Source organism: Toxorhynchites rutilus, chromosome 2 (genome assembly GCF_029784135.1).
Source record: "Toxorhynchites rutilus septentrionalis strain SRP chromosome 2, ASM2978413v1, whole genome shotgun sequence".
Classification (NCBI taxonomy): domain Eukaryota; kingdom Metazoa; phylum Arthropoda; class Insecta; order Diptera; family Culicidae; genus Toxorhynchites; species Toxorhynchites rutilus.
The window spans coordinates 220,152,676-220,172,898 of record NC_073745.1 but is presented as its reverse complement, the minus strand read 5'-3'; the positions used below and the strand labels follow the sequence as shown (position 1 = coordinate 220,172,898).

At 36.6% G+C, this 20,223-nt stretch overlaps 2 protein-coding genes across 8 annotated transcripts in view; both read left to right on the top strand.

Annotated features, from left to right (window-relative positions):
* The window catches only part of LOC129765467 (neurocalcin homolog), a 433,786-nt gene that overhangs the window by 250,067 nt on the left and 163,496 nt on the right, over nucleotides 1-20,223 (top strand). The window lies entirely within an intron of this gene.
* The window catches only part of LOC129765465 (neuronal calcium sensor 2), a 279,595-nt gene that overhangs the window by 168,854 nt on the left and 90,518 nt on the right, over nucleotides 1-20,223 (top strand). The gene's annotated exons all lie outside the window — the stretch shown is intronic.

Below are 20,223 nucleotides of genomic sequence, written 5' to 3'. Positions count from 1 at the left end.
CGTCTCACAAAATCCGTTTTAATCAGTCCAAATCATGAGTAATAACGAATATACAAAGCTCGCGCGATAAATGGAGAAAGTTACCGCGATTATCCGCATTACTTTGATGAGTCTGTCGGTAGCTACCACCCCACGCCCCTCCCCCATTGTGAGTGTACAGTAATTATCCCCATATCCTAATGAAACCCGGCTGCTACCGCACCGGCCGTGGGAATGGGAAGAAACCCATTCTATGTGCCCAAAATACTCTTCCCCACGACAGTCTCATTATTTTCGCTCCTCGTGGCACCATTTATTTTTGGGTTAACATCGCTTTCTCGAAGGAATGAGAAATGCAATTATGGAACTTTGTGGTATTCTCTTCTGCTGCCTCGAGAGCCCCCACGAGCTCGAGAGGTTGTAGAAAATAATTGCAAAATAATTTATCTCGGCCAGGATGAGCGAAAACCATTAATCTTTATTGTTGATTAGGTGGGTAAATCCATGGATGATTGAGTCATTAATTTTGATAAACCACGAAAAAAATCTTAGCGTGAAATGTTTTCTTTATTTAGTCTCGTGGCTGCGATTGGTAGATACCAATGATTAGTTTTAATTTCGTTTTAACAACAGGAACACTTTTTTGGGACGCTGATACGTATTTTTATTTTTACAATTATTGAATGGTACAAATTGAATTTATTTTTGACTGATTTTGCATAAGGTCGTATCTAAAATTAGTGACTTTTCTCCCAACAATATTTAATCCGATACCTAGCTTTCCAATTGGTGTCCATCAAAGTTGTGTGAAACACAATTTTCTTTCTAGAAACAATGAAAAAGATGGATACATTACACGTCATCAATTGTGGAGGCATTATAGTAACGTTCATGACTTCCAGTCGGATCCGCAAATGAACATTGTATTAAGAACATTGATTCATGATAAACTCGATAACTATAATGTAATAGATTGTAATTTTAATTTCAACCAACTTTGTAGCAATAATAAATTATTACCAAATTATCGTAAAATCGAATGTCAAATTATATTCTTCTGCAGCATGACGAGAGTTCATGTTCGACATATATCGTGGTGTTGATCAATTGATTTTCTACCAAAATAACAGACCCGAAAGGACTATAAAATTTTCAAAATTTGAATGAAAAATATAACTTAATTTTATTTGAATACTTAAAACGCCTAGAGCCTGATCATTACCTTTTTTTTATTAATCCGTTTATTTTTACAGGCTCAGTTACATAAGTTTAAAGGAGCCAAACTCTTAACTATATTTCAACTAGCATATATCAACATGTTGTTTCCTTAATTCTATGGTTAATGAAATAGGAAACCGATTACTCGCGGTCGACTCGAGTTTAGAAGGGTGACACATTTTCATTGGGAAAAGGATGGGATGTAAGGAGATGAGTGTTTACACTCGCACTCACATTCACATTCACATTCTCATTCACGCTGACACTTCACACTCAATTGTTAAAACTATCCTTACATCTAATATGTATTTACAATTTAACTTATTCTAATGGATCGTTACCTTATCATATTTTTATAAATCGCTTTATCTTTCCACCAGAATTCATCATTATAATCTTATATCATTATCAGAAAAATTCGTTCAAGATTTTTTCACCACTGAAAAAAAAGTATTGTTTTATTAAATAGCATACATATTTGATACGGAAAAATCTGTTTTTATTTCAAAAGTGTGTTTGTCTGCTTGGAAATCTATATATACAGCCATTCCATGCCAAACCGATATAGTGGTTCTCAGATTTTCGCGAAAAATTATAATTTTGTTCTTTATCACAAAACATTAAACCCGTATTTTTTTTATGTTTTTTCGTTAGGGTGTCCATTTCCATTTCAGGGTGGTCCGAAAAATCAATCATTTCCACTTTTTCCCAAAAACGACGATTTTAAAAAAACATAACTTTTGCCAATTTTGCCCTTTATAAAAAAATATTTAGCTAGCAAAAAAAAAAAAGGATTTTGTTTTTGTTATTATTGATTGTAGTCGTTTTTTGTGGTTTTCATGGCTTTGGAATAAAGAGCACTATATTTTTTTACATTATTTCTTGAAAGCTTTTACATAACATATTTCGATATCAGAGAGGCTATTTTTTGTCGTTTCTGATATATGATTTTCCAAAGTTAACCGATGGTTCGAAAAAAACATTTTTTTAACATTTTTTCCAATACGAAAATTCATAACTTCTGAAATACTGGACCGATTCAGATGATCGACATATCAAACTGAAGCTTATGAGTTAGTTTTCTTTGAAAAATATTACTTTTGGGAAAAATTTGGATTTTCGAATTGTAATTATTTATTGATTCAGTTTATGAAAGTTTTCTCGTTTAGGACGCTACATTTTTTAATATTTTTTTTTTGAAAGCTGAGGATTTTTTAAATAACATATCTCAATATCAGAGATGCTATTTTTTTCGTTTTTGAGATATGATTTTTCAAAGTTAACATTTTTGAAGTCTTCGTTCAATATTCCTATGTGACTAGACTAGACCTAACTAGAATCCAGTCTTCCCACAAGTGTGATAATTTTTTAAAGAAGGTTAGCTTATTGTTTTGAATATAATATGTCGATCATCTAAATCGGTTCAGTAGCTCAAATGTCATGAGTTTTTACAAAAAAACATTTTTGGATAAAAGGGAAAAAATATTTTTTGAACCACCGTATCAAAAAAAAAAAAAAATAAATGCTATTTTTGATATGAAAACCAAAAATCATGAAAAATCATATCGAAAATAACATCTCTGATATCGATATATGTTATGTAAAAAATCCTTAGCTTTCAATCAGCTTTTTTTTCAAAAATATGAAAAAATAGCGCCCTCTTGTCCGAAACCATTGAAACAACAAAAAACGACTACAATAAAAAATCCAAATCAAAAGGCTAGCTTCAATTTGATATGTTGATCATCAGTGTCATTTTTGGGAAAAAGTGGAAAAAATGATTGTTTGGGTCACCCTAGAATGGAAATGGTCACCCTAACGAAAAAATTTAAAAATACGGGTCTAATATTTTGCAATGAAGAACAAAACTAACACTTTTCATGCAAAGCTAAGAACCATATCGGTTTTACATGGAATGGCTGTATAAATTAGGTTGGGGAAAAAGTAATCCATTATTTTTGGGTGAAATTCAAAACTATTTTATTTCGGATTGTCCGATTTGGTTCAAATATGCATCGTTTTGTTGGAAAATTTGTTGCCTTTCTAAAGATAACTTCATAATGTCTCTATCATAGAGGTCATAGAAATAGAAATATAGGTCATAGGCTCGTTAGAAAGGCGGCTTGAAATTGTATGATCGATATTACGCGAGATATTGGTCACTGAAGCCAGCCAACGAGAAAATAATGGATAGCTTTTTCCCCAACCTAATATGAAAATGGATTTCTGTCTGTCTTTCTGATTCTTATGAACTCGGAAATTACTAAACTGATCGACATGAAAACTGGTATGTAGGGGTTTTTGGGACCGGTGAGGGTTTTTATTATAGTTCGAGACTCCTCCTCCTTTCTATGGTGGTGAGACACTTCTCCCCCCTCTCTAAGGGGACGCTGTCATACAAATGAAAAACAAATTTCTCCATAACTCCATAAAAACTAATCAAGCGAATGGATCCAAACTTGGCATGTGAAGGTTTTAGGGGGCACGAAACGTTTCTATGGTGAAAAAACACTTCTCCTCCCTCTCTAAGAGGGGTCTGCCATACAAATGAAACACAAATTTCCGCATAACTCAACAATTAATTAAGTAAATGGAGTCAAATTTGGCATGTGAAGATTTTAGGGGACACGAAACGTTTCTATGGTGAATAGATACTCTTCTCCCCTCTTTAAGGCGTGGGGGGTGGTCTGCCATACAAACGGAGCATGCATATCTGCATAACTCAAGAACTAATCAATTGAACAGAGCCAAATTTGGCACGTGGAGGTTTTAGGAAGCAAGAAACGTTTCTATGGTGAATAGGCATTCCTCCCGCCTTTCTAAGGGGTCTGCCATACCAATTAAACACACATTTCTGCATAACTCTAAAACTAATCAATCGAATGGAACCAAATCTGGCATATGGAGGTTTTAGGTGGCAATTAATTTTTCTATGCTGATTTAACAATCCTTCCCTCTCTCTAAAGAAGAGGGGGGCTAAATAACTCGAAAACTAACGAAGCAAATTGAATTAAACTTGGTATATAGAGGATTTGGAGATCGATAAACGTTTCTATGGTGGTTCGACACTCCTTTCCTCTTTCTAAGGAGGGGCTGCCATACAAATGATACACAACTTTTGCATAACTCGAGATGTGAGGGTTTTTGAGTACGAGAAATGTATGACACCCCTCCCTCTTCTGAAATGGAGAGGGGGTCCCATAAAAATAATACACATACTTCAACCAAACATATTCAAACCAAACATGACAGTTGAAAATTTTCGGAAAACTCTGAAGGAAAATGGGAAAATTCGGAATATTCAATTCGCATATGTTATACAATTACATAGTGACAAGCGTTGTTAGTCTATTTGATGTTTGCGTTTACGAAATTGATCGTCATTGTTCGAAAGTGGAAATGGATTTCAATGTGAAAAAACACACCTATATCATCTTCTATCTATCTATATTAATAAAAATGGATCGTCGAATATGAATGTGTGAACTTATGTTGTTTATCATGTTTTGTGTTCTCTAAGTCAAGTCATTCAGCCATTTTTTAGCGACGGCCAAATTCAATTTTTCAAGATCATGGAATACGCGGTTCTATAATGACAGTAGAATTGAAGGTGTCTTCCAAATCTAGATCAATCAGTCAATGGGAACGGGGTCAATTTTCTATTAATGTGGGACAACCCTACAAACATTCAAACATACATACAAACAGGGCAAGCTGAATGAAACTATTTAAAAAGTAATTAGTCCTGCGGCGGCTGTCTTGGATTTGGATTTTTCATGTTGTACTAGTCGAGCACTTTCATTTGATACCCATATTGATGAGGTTTTGCAAAAAAAAAATATATGGCGACATTTTGTGGTGGCGGCCATTTTGGATTTTTCATGAATAACTGTGTTCTACTAGTAATCCCTTTCATTTGATATGCATATTGATTGGGTGCTGAGAAAATATGTAATTCGCCATTTTATGGCGGCCGCCATCTTGGATTTAAATTTTTCATAAATAACTGTGTTCTACTAGTCAAACCTATTCATTTGATACAAACAATGAAGCGGTTCGGCGGAATATATGTAATCCACCATTTTGTACCGGCCGCCATCTTGGATTCTCAAGATCATGGAATTCTCAGTTTTATAATGACACCAGAGATAAATGATGTGTTCCAAATTTCAGATCAAATGGTCAACAAGAAGGGGGTTAAATTTCTATTGATGTGGTACAGCGCTACAGACAAAGTTACAAAGTCACAAACATACAAACGGGTCAAGCTAGATAAAACCGTTTAATAAATAAGTGCAAATCATAATTATTTAACGTTTAACGAGAGAAAATTCGTTTTTATATGACTCGATTATCCGGAGTGAAAAAATTTATCCGGAGTAAAAAAAAAAATCAATACTCCGGATAATCGAGTACGACCTATATTCATATGTGTTTTATTTTTCCAAGTGTATTTGTATCCAAACGGTTTCTCTAAAGACCAAAGTACCAAGTTCCAATGAATACTAAGCTATCAACATTGAGACCTACAGTTGAATGATGCGCCATTTTAATCAATTCAGAGCCACCACAAGCTTTTTGCCTACGACTATTACGCATTTCCGTGGCATTATTGTGGTATTTTCACTTGAAAAGTGTTCCGAAGGTATTTTCGCGCATCGTATCAGTATCATCTCAGAGAACACGTAAATATATGTTCTCCAAATGGTATCATTCTGAGCCGAAGGTTTTTTGATCTAGTGTATAACATTAACCCCTTTCTAGTAATTTGTTTGATCAACTTCTCCCCAATCATCAACTTACCTCCTCCAGCACTTTGCTGGTCATACTAGGAGTGAAATCCTTGCCCAGGATATATCCGAAAACGACCTTTCAGTTTCATTATCTATAAGGACGAAATCGGGTAAATGGCAGAATTTTTCCCGTTGCCGCATAACATTTGAATTGTGATATGCGAGAAAACTGCTTCATTTTGTATGCGGCTCTTGGAAAGATAACAATGTTTTCGTTACAGCGAAAACTATGGAATCGAATATCTATAAGAGAGATAGTTTGAGTATTCTACCATTTATAAAAGCACCTGTTAAGCTGACTCTAAAAAAAGTAGTAAGGTATCCTGGGATGCTGTAGAGATGAAAAAGTGTTGGATTAAAAAGGGCCGCTCGGGTTGCAAATAACGTGTCCAAGTTTTATAAAAACCAGATTGTAACATATTCGATGCCGTTTTGACTCAAATTTTGAACATTTCATTGTAGAAACTAAATTTACTCAACATCAATGTTGTTATACGGAAGGGTATACCGTGAAGAATATCGTGGTTTTCTTCATTCAATTATTTATAACATTGATGTTCAGTGAATTTAATGTTTAAAATGAAGTATTCGGAATATGAGTCAGAACGGTGTAGCGATAAGAGCAATTAGAGAATTTTATTTTGACACCCTAACATTTTTATTTTATCAAAAGGAATAATTTCCCAAATTCAGCAGAAGCCTCAGCATAAATCATACTTTGTCGTACACTTTGCACCCACTGTCTAGACGAAACCTCTGCCAACAACTCCATCGTGAACGAACGCCAAAACCCTATTTTGATTGTACCCACACTTTTAACCCCCAAGAGTGGTCTACCAGCAACAGTTTCTCCTTTGAAATCCACCGACTACAGCCGCGTGCCAACAGCCGAATCCTGGCTCCAAGCCATCAAACAGTTTAATATTTCACAACACAACTCTGACTGCGGCAATCCAATCAAGTTTAAAGTTGGGAGGGGGGAGTGAGGAGAATACCGAACGTCACACACTTTTGTTTCGGGAACGAATTTATGACGATTCGATCCTAAACTTCTCCGAAAACGGTTTTGTCCTTTTTTGTTTCTATTGTCCCGCTTCGACAGCGCGCGCAATACTTGAGTTCGATTAAATTTCATTTGATTGCCGGTCGGCCGAACCGAGCGAAAGTGCTGTCTAAACAATTTGCATCGAGTGGAAATCAAATCAATTTTGACGCGCTTCGGAAACGATGATAGCCGTCCGGGCCGGGTTTTTGCAGGACACAAGAGAAGCACGGCACGGATGATGGACCAGGACCAGGGTTGGGAAATTTAATTTCATGCTTCATCTCGTCAGCTGGAATTGGGCTGATATTCTCTAATAAGTTTTGTCACAATTTTTTTCGCAATGCAAAATCGTTAATATACAAATGATTATTTTGTTTGGCGAACCGATGTGGTTAGAATTAATTATTGTTGCCATGAACGTAGGTTTAGGTACATGGGTCCTCGGGATATGAATTCATCCTAATGTGTTCTTTCCTTAAGGGGGGACACCAACCGGGAGGCCCAAACAAACATGAGTTTTTTACGATGTATTATGTCATTTGAATTTTTGTCTAGTATTCGAATCTCTTGCTTCGTGTTTTAGTTATGTATTGCTTATGAGGGCGCTGATAGTAGTTTGCGTAAGTGCCCTCTGGAAGCTATCGTAACATTTATCTCTGGAATTATAGGCAAAATGTCAGCTACTTTATTTTCTTTGGCAAGTTTTGTAGCAAAAATCGACATCTAAAATGGTCATATGAAATCGAAATCCCGCCACGCTACGCGATAGAAAATACTTTATTAAATGCTGAAAAAATATGCTAAATCGGTCCCATAGATCCTGAAACAAATGGCGGAACAGATGAAAAAACGAGGTTTCGATAAATACGTGATTTAACCTCACTTATACCACAATGCGTTGCAATGAATAGAGCAAATAATTTACAGATAAGTTACATTACAATTGGTAAAAGTGAGCTGCAATTTTGCAATAATTTGTGAGTTGCAACATTCTGTGAGTTTTCAAACAATTTCAAGGAATTAAAATGAAATTTTTGACACTACTAGTCCCGAGACTTAATTGATATACTGTATGAGTGTTTTCATGCTTGTTTGTAACGTATGAAGAACTTTCAACCTTCATTGATGTTTTGAATGCATTTGATTCTTACACCCAGATATCGAACGAAAACAGACTATGATTTCCCTTCCGAAATTAATCATTCAACAAAACTTGTTAGACTTATTTTCCAGATACATCCGCTTAGCTGAGGATACCATTAACCTTTGGGGAGGTATGAAATCCATCACGTCCTCTCGCGGAAGTCGAGTTGTTTTTGTGTTCCATTCGTATCTTATTTCGCATCCGTTCCATCATCTTGGTCCCATTTGGAGCGGGACGTGACGCTTGGGCCGAATTTTGAGCCATGTAAATACATGTTAGACCCTACTCACAGTTGATAGCGATGGTTTCTGGAATGGTAGCAGAAAGTACATACTATGTAGCTTTACGAGTGTTGCGCTAGTGAAATCGTTTGATTTGTTACAAATGTTATTTTGTTAATTTGAGGTTGATTTTTCGAGTGTCTCTCAATTTGAGTATTAAAGAGGAACAATCATGGAGAATGTGAAAACGGTTATGATCCCACTTATACCACAACAAATCAACTCACAAAATGAAACGAAAATTCTTCAAAAAAACACAAACTTTGATCGCTTTGCGCCACTCTCCCTTAAGTCCGATTGAGCTGATATTTGGTATAGGGTATTTTTTCGAGGTGGTGAACATTGTTTATGGGGTAACTTTTTGAAATTCGAGATGACCATTTTCATCGGCACCCTACTATATGCATTATAAAATAATAAATTTCGTATGTTATCTATGACTTTAGTCCAATCGTGTATTGAAACTATTGTAAATATACAAAAATCTATCTTTCTTACAATTAATTGACGACATTGAATGGTTAAAGTGAATTGGAAATGCAATTAGTAAGATTAATCATCACCGAATCTCACTTTTAAGCGCGCAGAAATACAAAGAAAATACACACTGACACTGTGGTTCATAACAATATCGCTGAAATAATGATTTTTTGAAGTAATGGTTTTCTATGGAATTGTAGCCTTCTTACTAACCCACTCCACCATCTACATCACTCTTATTCCTAGACATTGACTGGATGTATAATTTGTTTCATAGAACGAATTATTGCACACGATTTTGTGTTGCACACAACATTCACGGGAACCAAGCTGAAAGGAAAAAAAAGTGCATAATACATGATTTACCTTTGCATTCGCTCGCAAAACATACCTCTTTCAATCGTTAAATTGCTCACTCGTTTTGCTATCTCCACTGTTAAGAACTCAGGTGAAAAAATTGCTGGATAAATTTGCCGTCGAATGGTGTATATTGTAACATATATCGTTACATTTTTCGTAGAGCGATCCCCTATATAGAATTCAGAGACGTAGTCCTACGTAAAACGTTTTCCGATTGTGTGTGCTGTAACCCTTACTGAAGGACCTGCATCGAAAATCAATAACTTTGTAGTGGTCGAGATTTGATCGTTAGCGAAGTTTCGTTGAATGATATGTTTTATCCGCTCGATGGATTTTTTAGCTTATAAAGTAAATCATGTTGGTTTATCCTATTTTGGGTGTTTTCACGCAACTTTTAAATGAAAAAACTTTTTTTTTCATGAAAATCACACGTAATTAAGACGAGTTTAGATTTGTTTAAAAGTCCCAAGTCTCTAGTTGCTAATAATACCATAAATTTGTCTACCTTTGATGATGGCTTGTCCGAAAAATGATCATGTTTGTCCGGTTTAAGACATCACCATTTTTGAACGAAAAAAAAAATCGAATTTTCAAGTAGATGTTGCATTTATTATTGCTTGAGTTTACTGTCATCATATTCATCGATTCATCTCGATCGATTTAAGCTTTCTTCAGAATATTTCCTTTCTCGGGCATTTTAAAGGTGAACAACACTCAACACAGAGAAACATTATTTCTGCTTCGCGTGAAGGACAAGAAAGCAAAACAAATAAACCGCAGTGCGCCTAGTTGTTGCCATAGTAATCAGGTGTACAAACTAAAATCAGCGATTCGGACAAACCATGATCAGAGTTGAGATCTTCGAGATACATTAATTACATGATTTAGACGTATAAATCTGATACAAATAGTGTGCAATGATGTTTCCAATATTTATAAGAGTTATAATCCAGGTAAGGTTGAATACGTACCAAATAATTCTCTGGTGATTGATTAAAAGTTAGCTCAATTAAGAGCCGCATTGACACCAATAGAAGGTGGATTTGATAATCCTTCAAAACATGTGAATCCGTAAAAATATTCTATAAAACTACTGTAAATTATGAAAAAGACAATTTTATTTATATGTTTACAAACATTTTAATATCTGAACAATCATGAACATGTTTTCGACTGAACAAATCAACATCGTTACCTTACGAGAGCAGCCGTTTTTCGAAAAATTTTACCCTAAAACGGAAAATTACTGTTTTGCTAGGCCGCCGTCGATACTCAAAATATCAGGTAGCGCGCAGTGCTGCAAAATTTAGCCATCCTATATTTAGATTTTGATTATCATTGAGCTACCTATCGCTATATGTTAGGTATACAAGTATGACTACAGTTTTTTGTTTGATGAATAAGGTATTCGCTGGAAATATAAAACTTACTGTTACTCTATTCAAAATATGTATCGGAATCCACAACCTTGATCAATTCTCCAGGCCCAAACTAGCGTTGGCAGAAAACATGTCATCTTTGGCAGAAATGATGCCATTTAGTGTGCTGAAGTGTCAAATGCGCAAATAATGAGCTGTTCGAAAAGCTTAAAAAAGGTGTGTATGTTGCGTGCAGACACCTCTTTCTGATTTCTTTTTTCATTTCATTTGGGATTGTGTCAAAAAAATAAGTCCATACGACGTCAATGGGGATCGAACCGAAGCCGGCTGGAATGCAAAGCTATTTTACACGACCACGCTTTCCACATGGCTAACGATGCTTCAGCAATTGTTCAGCAAATACGTGATAATATTGCACCTGATTATAAAATGAAGTTGGGAAGTGTTTTTTAAGAATAAAAAAAGACGGGTGGGTAATGTCGGGGACATAACCGGAGTGACGTAGGACTATACAAACTGTTTACTCTTTATGAATATTTTGATGGTTCTGAAAAGAACCTTTGGTGTTGTGTTTTTATTATCACTCGATATTCCCATCTTGTTCGGTTAAACCTTCCTGTTTAGCTATTGCGTTTGCCACTCGCCACAGCTTTCACAGTTGGAAAATTTCTTCCCATCCAGCTTGTGACATATTGTTCAGTAAATTACATTTAATGCGACGTGCCGGAGAAACAATTTGCCACTCACTGAAACTAATTGTTGCCTTGATGAGCGCCGAACCGAAGCTGCTCTGTTCTTGATGCGGGTTTTCTGATTGTCGTGAGCAGCATTGCAAGCCAACTCGAGCACTCCGACTGCCGAAACTCTATAATCGCTGTTAGGTATACTGGTGCTCCGGCACCAATCCGTTCGGCCTAGTTACCCTTGCGGAGCAATCAGTGAATGCGACCAACAGGGAACTGCAGACCTGCACGGTTCGAGTGAAGGAAGGAAGGAAGGACTTGTATTATAGAGACTTTAAACTTTTGCAGTTCATTCGTCTCTAGCCTTGAGAAAGGCCCTTTGAAAACTCTACTCTACTCTACTACTCTACTCCAGCGCTACCACCTCCGCCCTCTTGCATTGAGAAAGGCACTCGATCCCTCGCCATCCAGCTCTTCCCGCAACGATGTTGTCCAGTCGGTGTCCACACAAAGAATGGTTCTAGTGAGACTTTGCCTTTCCCTTAACTTGTCCTCCTTTGTTACGTCCACGATGCCGATGCCGTACAACCACACGGGTTTACGGTTTGAAAGAAAAATAAGATATTTTTTGGGGTCCGCGTGTTTTATACTCTAGCGGTACACACTCACAGGATAGAGACAAATCGGCAGACTCAGCCAGAGGGGCGAGTCCAACGAGACGAACGAATGAGCGTTAAAAGGGAGCGATGGCAAAAAAATACATTCATTACGATTTGTTCGCTCGTTGGATTCACATGCAGGCTAAAAAGGGTCCTTTTCAGGATCACAAAATTATCTTCAATCTAAAGAGTTTATTGTTTTGTTATCACTCGATCTTGTTCGGCGAAACCTTTCTGTTTAGCGATTGCGTTTGCCACTCGCCACAGCTTTCACAGTTGGAAAATTTCTTCCCATCCAGCTTTGTGACATGTTGTACAATAAATTACATTCAATGCGACGTGCCGAAGCGCCACTCAGTGTCGCATTGGAGGCGTTTTTAACCTGTAATTGAACATTTGCGATGACAGTGGTACAGTGTCGACTTTCAATGTGGGGTCATAATTTGAATCTCTATGTTTACAAAAATGTCCAACTAAATAAGTCGCATTACATGTCCGTCCAATTAGCTAAATGTCGAACTAATTGTAAATTACTGTACTTTCAATCTGGAAACAATTTATGAATTGGTGAAAATTGAATAATCAGGAAAGTCTATCAATAAGCTCAGAACAACTGCCAAATTCACATACTCATCAGATCCTGGCAAACAAATTATGAAAACATCAATTTGTGTTTTATTATTATTTTGGATAATGTTTTAGAAAACATTGAACTGTATTTCCTAAACTCTTTTTTGGAAGGTTTAATGGCCCTGAAAAGCGCCTTGTTTTATGGAATGGTTCCAATGCAGAAAACTTAGTACTCGTGGTTTTGAAAAAAACCATTTCGAACGCCCTCGATGCCGCCTTGTTCTGGATTTGCCACCAGAGCAGATTGTATAAAAAACAAACTTTTTTCTGCTACCAGCTTCCGTTTTGCGATTGCGTTTGCCACTCGCCACTCGCTGCAACTACCCGTTGTCTTGATGTCCACCGAACTGAATGTGTTCTGTTCCAAATGCGGGTTTTCTTATCGTCGCGAGCAGCTTTGCCGGCTAACTCGATCACTTCGGCGGCCGAAACTATATAACGCCGGCTAGGTGGACTGGTGCACTGGTACTAACGCGCTCGGTCTAGCTACCCTTGCGGGGAACTCCAGATCAACACGGTTCGAGCGGGATTTTGCCTTTCCCTTCACTTTTCCTCCTTTACCATGTCCAGACATGGCTGCTTGGGTTGGTTTGTTGATTCGTTGTGATGCGAACCGATGTGGTGTACGGTTTGGATGAGAATGATCGTTACGGCAGCGGAGCGGGGATTTTTAAGCTGACTGGCTGGCTCGAGAATTACGCATGTGTGAGACTGCGACCAATGTTTCGTTCATTTTTTTTTCTTTTTCCTTCCCAATCGTGCTTCATTCTATTTCGCTGCTGCTCTGGTTGCCCGTTTTGGTCGGTACGATTTGAGGAGCACAAAATGGACCAATCAAAAATGGGCACATAGGGCATTTTGACAATGCTTGATATTTCACAATTATTCAATTATTTATCTCATGAAAAATGAAATGTTATTCGTTATGATAGATGCGTAGATATATTTCCTATCAATTGATGCAAAAAGCTTTGCGATCTATTGAGAAATGCTCGAGTTATAAGCGTTCCAAATCTTGCATTTTTTCCTACTTGTTCAGTGCCTAGATTTCCATTTCACCCCCTATATCTTCCGGTTAGACGTAGTCCTACGTACGCATGAAGGAGAACAATATCTCGGTCAGGGCCGTGCATGTGCCGTGTCTGGGCCGTGTATGTGGCAAAGTATGCGGATAGCTTATTTGCCTTTTGTTTCGCTCGTTTGTATTAATCTTATATTGCTGTACCATATATATATATATATATATATATATATATATATATATATATATATATATATATATATATATATATATATATATATATATATATATATATATATTATACAAATGCTTACCAGTATTTGTGAGTCATGACATTTTCTGTTATGGTATGTCTCATTTAATGACATAAATCGGGATGACAAAACATGAGCTAAAAATCAATTTTGGGTGCACGCTTTTCGAGCGATTCAATTATCGAGTCATTTTCATTTCTCCATATAATGGGCAGCCATAGATAATATGAGGCAGCATAGATAATATGATGAAGCAATGTCTAGGCAAAATGCGGGTGATGCAGAACCTTCCATATCTTCCACTTCCACTCTTTCTATTTTTTTTAAAATTCATGGACATGTGGTCTGGCGTTGTCATGCTTCTAAAATTAAAATCATAGATTTAGACAACCATAGATTCGACAACCTGCAGTGGTCTACCTGCTAGTAAACGTTATTGGAATATACAAGAACATCGGCTCAGGAGAGCGAAATGGAATGATGTAAATGTATAATGTATTGTGGATGTCAAAAACCTCTTTATGTTGTAAAATGATAGATTATGTCTCCAACCACCAAGGCAAAAAGGTTGCCATTGTTTGTAAATTTTATTTGCGATTAAGCGCAATAAATGTAACTGTAATTTTGTAATAAATATTGTAGTTTAGTATTGTGAATATAGTGTTGCTATTGATCATTGAGAGTTTCCAATCAAATATCGGAATCCTTGGTTGCGAAGATAAACCGAAAGGCTACAGTCCTGATCCCCTAGAACCAGTCCTCAAACGATAGCTCTGTTAAAACGTATTAATTGTAGTCGTTGGCGCTGAACAGTGATAGATCCAGGTGGTGGGCGCTTCTAGTTATGTGTCTTTTTTCGGTGGCCTTTCTAGTTCTTCATCATTCAAATGAAAATCATTGCCTATGAATTGTTGAAACCACTTTCTCCACATGCTTACCAATATGGAGCTTATTCTGATGCAAACGATGTATCAAGCTGCACTTGCAAACGATGATTTTGAAAAAAATGCAATAAAACGTCTCGGAGGGAGTAAGGTGGTGGGGATAAGATACTGTTTATCGAAATACTCGGCCAAATGTTCCATAAAAAAGGAGATTCAATGTTTTTACTGACATTCAAACAGACCGAAAATTACGACATTTTTTTCAATGCGATAATATGGGCATATAGTGGGAAGATGTGGACAGGTTTGTCATATACGAAGCGTAGAAGTTTATCGCTCGCGAGAGGAATAATTTCGCTCACTCTCTTCCTATAACTTTTCATCATGTTTTTGTCAGTTTTTGGGGTCGAGGAAGGTTCTTATGAGGGGGGGGGGGTCTGCCATACGAATGAAACTCAAATTTCTACATTACTCGAGAATTAATCAAGCAAATGTAATCAAATTTGGCATGTGGAGATTTTAGGGTGCAATAAATGATTCTATGGTGGTTAAATACTCCTCCCCATCTCTAACGGGGGGGCTGCTATACAAATGAAACACAATTTCCTGCATGACTCGAGCATTAATCAAGAAAATGTAACCAAATTTGGCATGTGGAGGTTTTAGGGTACAATAAATGATTCTATGGCAGTAAGATACTCCTCACCCTCTCTTAGAGGGGGCTTCCATACAAATGAAACACAAATTTCTGTATTACTCGAGAATTAATCAAGCAAATGAAACGAAATTAGGCATACGGCGGTTTTAGGGCGCAATGAATGTTTTACGGTGGTCACTCCTCCTCCCTCTTTAAGGGGGGCTACCATACAAATGAAGCATAAATGTCTGCAAAACTCGAGCACTCATCAAGCAAATAGAACCAAATTTGGCATGTGGAGGTTTTAGGAGACAAGAAACGTTTCTTAGGTGGTTTGACATTCCTCCCCCTCTACATGGGTTGCGCTGAATAACTCGAGAATTAATCAAGCAAATGGAATCAAACTTGGCATATAGAGATTTTAGGGATCGATAAACGTTTTTATGGTGGTTCGACACTCTTCCCCTCTCTCTAAGGGGAGGCTGCCATACAAATGAAACACAAACTTTTGCATAACTCGAGAATTAATCAAGCAAATGGAGCGAAATTTGGGATGTGAAGGTTTTTGGGTACGAGAATGTTTCTATGATGGTATGACACCCCTCCCTTCTCTAGAATCGAGAGGGGTTTCCATAAAAATAATACACATACTCCAACCAAACATGACAATTGAAATTTTTTGGAAAACTCTGGAATGGGAAAATTCGAAAAATTCAATTCGCATGTGTTCTACAATTACATATTGACGAGCGTTGTTAATCCATTTGATGTTTGCGGTAACGAAATTTATCATCATTCGAGAGTGGATATGGATTTTAATGTGATAAAACGCACTCCTATATCATTTTCTATCTATATTAAAAAAACGGATCGCCGAATGTATTGATAAGAGCAAAACTCGAGAAAGTAATTGTCTGATTTAGGTCTGTCTTGATTCTATCATATTTTCTGTAGCAAACATTTATTCCATATGAGGGAGAAACATGTTATTTTCAAGTGGATGAAAAATCTTGCACGAGAATTGTGTCTGAAAATAATTTGATATTATTATGTCGAGTTTTGGCGCAAGTACCGAAATTTTATAGTAAAAAATAATGTTAAAGGCTAGATTAGAAGATCAATCAATGAACAATTCTGAGATTGGACCCATGAGCGTGCGCTTAATAAGAAAACGTGGATTGATAACGAAAAATAAATTTTGGGCGGGACGATGTTTCCGGGTCAGCTAGTGTAAGTATAATAATCAAATCACGAATCACTATCTGTCCATTTTACCCCCACTGTCCGTCTTATCCGCGCCACTCCTGATTGTATTTTTTTTCATATAATAACATTTTCAATGCGTCGATGGGTTTACATTTTAACCCATCGATGCATTGAAAATGTTGTTATATAAAAAAAACTGTAAACGTTGAAAATATTGAAATTCAATCAAGCTAACTGTACTATATTCTGAAGCATTCACGCTTTTCAAAAACTTGTGTTACTAACATCAATATAATGTCGACAGTACGTCATTCGCCAAATATTATAAATCTGTAAAACCATACTTGTACACTTTAAAATACTAGTTCAATGATTTTATTACGGGATAATAATCAACATTGTATCCAATTGGATGTAAGAAATGTGTGCATGTGTTACAAACTTTCAAAATCCTTATGAACAGTTTACTTTAGGAAATAAAGTCAGTATTCTATTAAAAATATATTCAAAAAATATGGGGGGGAGCTGCTTCATGTTTTGAAAGGTTTTAAAATTAAATTTAATTCTTGAATAAGTTCAATTTTTATGTTGTTTTTTATTCCTCAGAAGTCCATTATCTTTTCAGCAACTCGATTGTCGATGTCGAACAATTTTCGTTGCTGGAGGAAGTCGTTGATGAATTTAGAGCCCATATTTGAAGATCTTGAAACTGAATACTTTTGATATCTGGTTCAAATGCATAAAAAATTAGATAATGAAGAAGATTTTGAAAAGTAATAGAATCATTTTACCAACAAGTTACTTCCATATCCATTAGTATGTAAAAAACCGTAGAAAACCATGAAAAGGTGCATTTTAATTCACCATTACGAAAAAGGCTCTAGGCTCTTTGGATGTAAAACACAAATTTCAGACCGGAAAAAACTATCACTCACAAGAGAGCACCGAAAGATAACTTTCGTGCAAAGATGAATTTTCTCCAAATCCGAAAAAGGAAATCTACAGTTCGGTTGGCCAGTATTTATCTGTTCCCTTCCCATGAACTTTGTCGAAATTTGAGCTCAGAAGAGGCGGGCAAAACGATGGCATCCACCAATTTTTTTTTGCATCCTATAACTTAAAGCGATTGTTGGTGGATTCCCTCACTTACTTAGTGATTTGAAGTATACGAAAAGTGAGGGAAAGTGGAAAAATAAATATCATCCGATGAATTTTGGTCCATCATGTGGCACGACCCCTGCGGAATTTATAATGGGATTCCACTCTCTTCGCTTTTATCTGCATCAACCATGCGTCGTCCTATGACAGTATCAGAATCTACTTCCCTTCGTCCTTGGTCGTTGTGATATTTTTCTGCGAGAATGTGTAAGAGGTTGAATGTGAGCGTTGTCCTATTTTGGTATCCACAATTTATACCGTCGTCAAATGCACGATATTTCTGACAAGAATATATCCGATAGCAGTCCGGTACCGGTGGGTGATTAGAAAAAGTAAAAAATATACGCCGTGGTCGAATTACGTGGTGGCTTGCGGTCCTGATTGGAATCGTTCCTGGAACACAATGGGAATTGCCTTGAACGAAGCGAGGTGAGTTTATCGAAATTGCAAGATCACCAATTGAGAAAATTCTTGTAATTGTTGAATCATGTTTTGAATTGAAATATCAACACGTTGAGGCACACATTACGTTAGTGCATCGAGAAAAAAAATCCAAATTAGAATGCTTTGATCAGTCTCATCAGGAAAGGGATTATACTCCACCATTATTTTCACTCAGTCGCATTCTTTTTTTGTTTCACTTCTTCCTACAGTTCGGATGATGATTCTGCAGACACAAAAGTGATAATAAAATTCATACGTGCCATAATACGAAGGAAAGGTTGGGTGAGAAGCAGCACTTTAGAACACTTTTTATTGAGTTGTGTGTGTGTTTGTGGCGTTTTTCATACGTAAACCCAGACTTATGTGGGATGTTGGTTTGGATGCTTTCGGGAATATATTTGGTGCTTTGGATCGCACTAACTGGGAAACTTGAACCCATCGTTGAATGAGCAAGGAACATTCCGGGCTTCACCCGTTTGGCCCATATTTTGCTAGGATTCAGTGCCGCCGGGCATCGTTTAATATATGGTGGAAAACTTTCATTTCCTAACTATGTGTTTAGGTCGACAAAGTGATGCATCGCGCAGTTCCGTCGTTTAATATGAGACTCATAAAACGCTAATGCCTGAATAGATTTGTTTTCTGAAGAGTTTATCGTACAAAATGGTCGTGCAGACATTTAACTCGATTTCCAAGCCAATTATGTTCAAATGAAGGTATTGAATTTTTTTAACCGTCTCTTTAAAAAAAACGCTTGATTATTTTCCATATGAATAGACACCCCAACAAACCAATCGAAGCTTTTGTTCTCCTTCGTCTGCAACGATTCTGGCGGGGGTATATCAGCTTTCATAGCTTTCATAATGGTGTTTTTATGGGGCGCTTTTATGGAAGAAGCCATTAATGGAAATGGATTTTTTCCCCTGAATGGCACCAGTATCATGGGAGAATTCGCGTCCTTTTCAAGTTTTTATTGTTCTGAACATTGGTTAGAACAGTGTAAATTGATTCAACTTTAAGTTACAAAACCGCTACACTTTTATGGTCAGACTATTGTAGTTTACTCGTTGTGTCAGCTGAGTGAGGAACAGTTTGGAACAGATGTCAGTTCCAACAGCTGTGTGTGTTTTTTTCCAGGCGATGTTTTGTTTAGAGACCTTGCTTGGAATTTGTCTTGTGGTCTAAATTGTAGCGCTCAATTCAGCGAGTTCCAAAAAATGATGAAAATCTTATTTTGCTTTAAATTATCACGTAGTGACAATCTTCAAACAATCAGCATAAACAGCTCGACAAAAAATAGAGCTGCAAAGAGCGAAATCGAAATTTATATTTTGAACCATTTTTAAAGAAAATTATGAAACACTTTCGCTAATATTTCGGTTTCGAATCAATTAGGTGATCCGTTGTTACTCTTCCATCTGTCTTTTACCTTTCTTTATTTATCAAAAAAAGACCGCAACCAAACAAGCTTAAAATACTTTTATCTTCGTCTCTCGTGACAGATAGCAGGAAAAAGTTTAAAGAAATTGGAAAAAGTTTATGAATATGCTCATTTTATTTCGCTACTAGCTGACCCGGCAAACTCCGTCCCGCCAAAAAAATATTTTTCGTTATCACATTCACGTTTTTTACTAAGCGCACGTTCATAGGTCCAATCGCAGAACTGTTCATTGATTGATTTTCTAATCTACCCTTTAAAATTACCTTTTGCTATAAAATTCCTAGTACTTCTACCAAAACTCGTCATTATAATATCAGATTATTTTTATATTAAATATGATAGAATATTGACAGCCCTAAATCGTACAATTCCTATCTCGAGTTTCGCTCTTATCAACACATTCGGTGATCCATTTTTATTTGTGGCAAGAAAATGTAAACAGTGAAAAAATTGACAGATGGTTTACGCTCTAAAAATTGAACATAATGTTAAGATGTCTCTAAAACGGTGGGAGACGTCATATATAA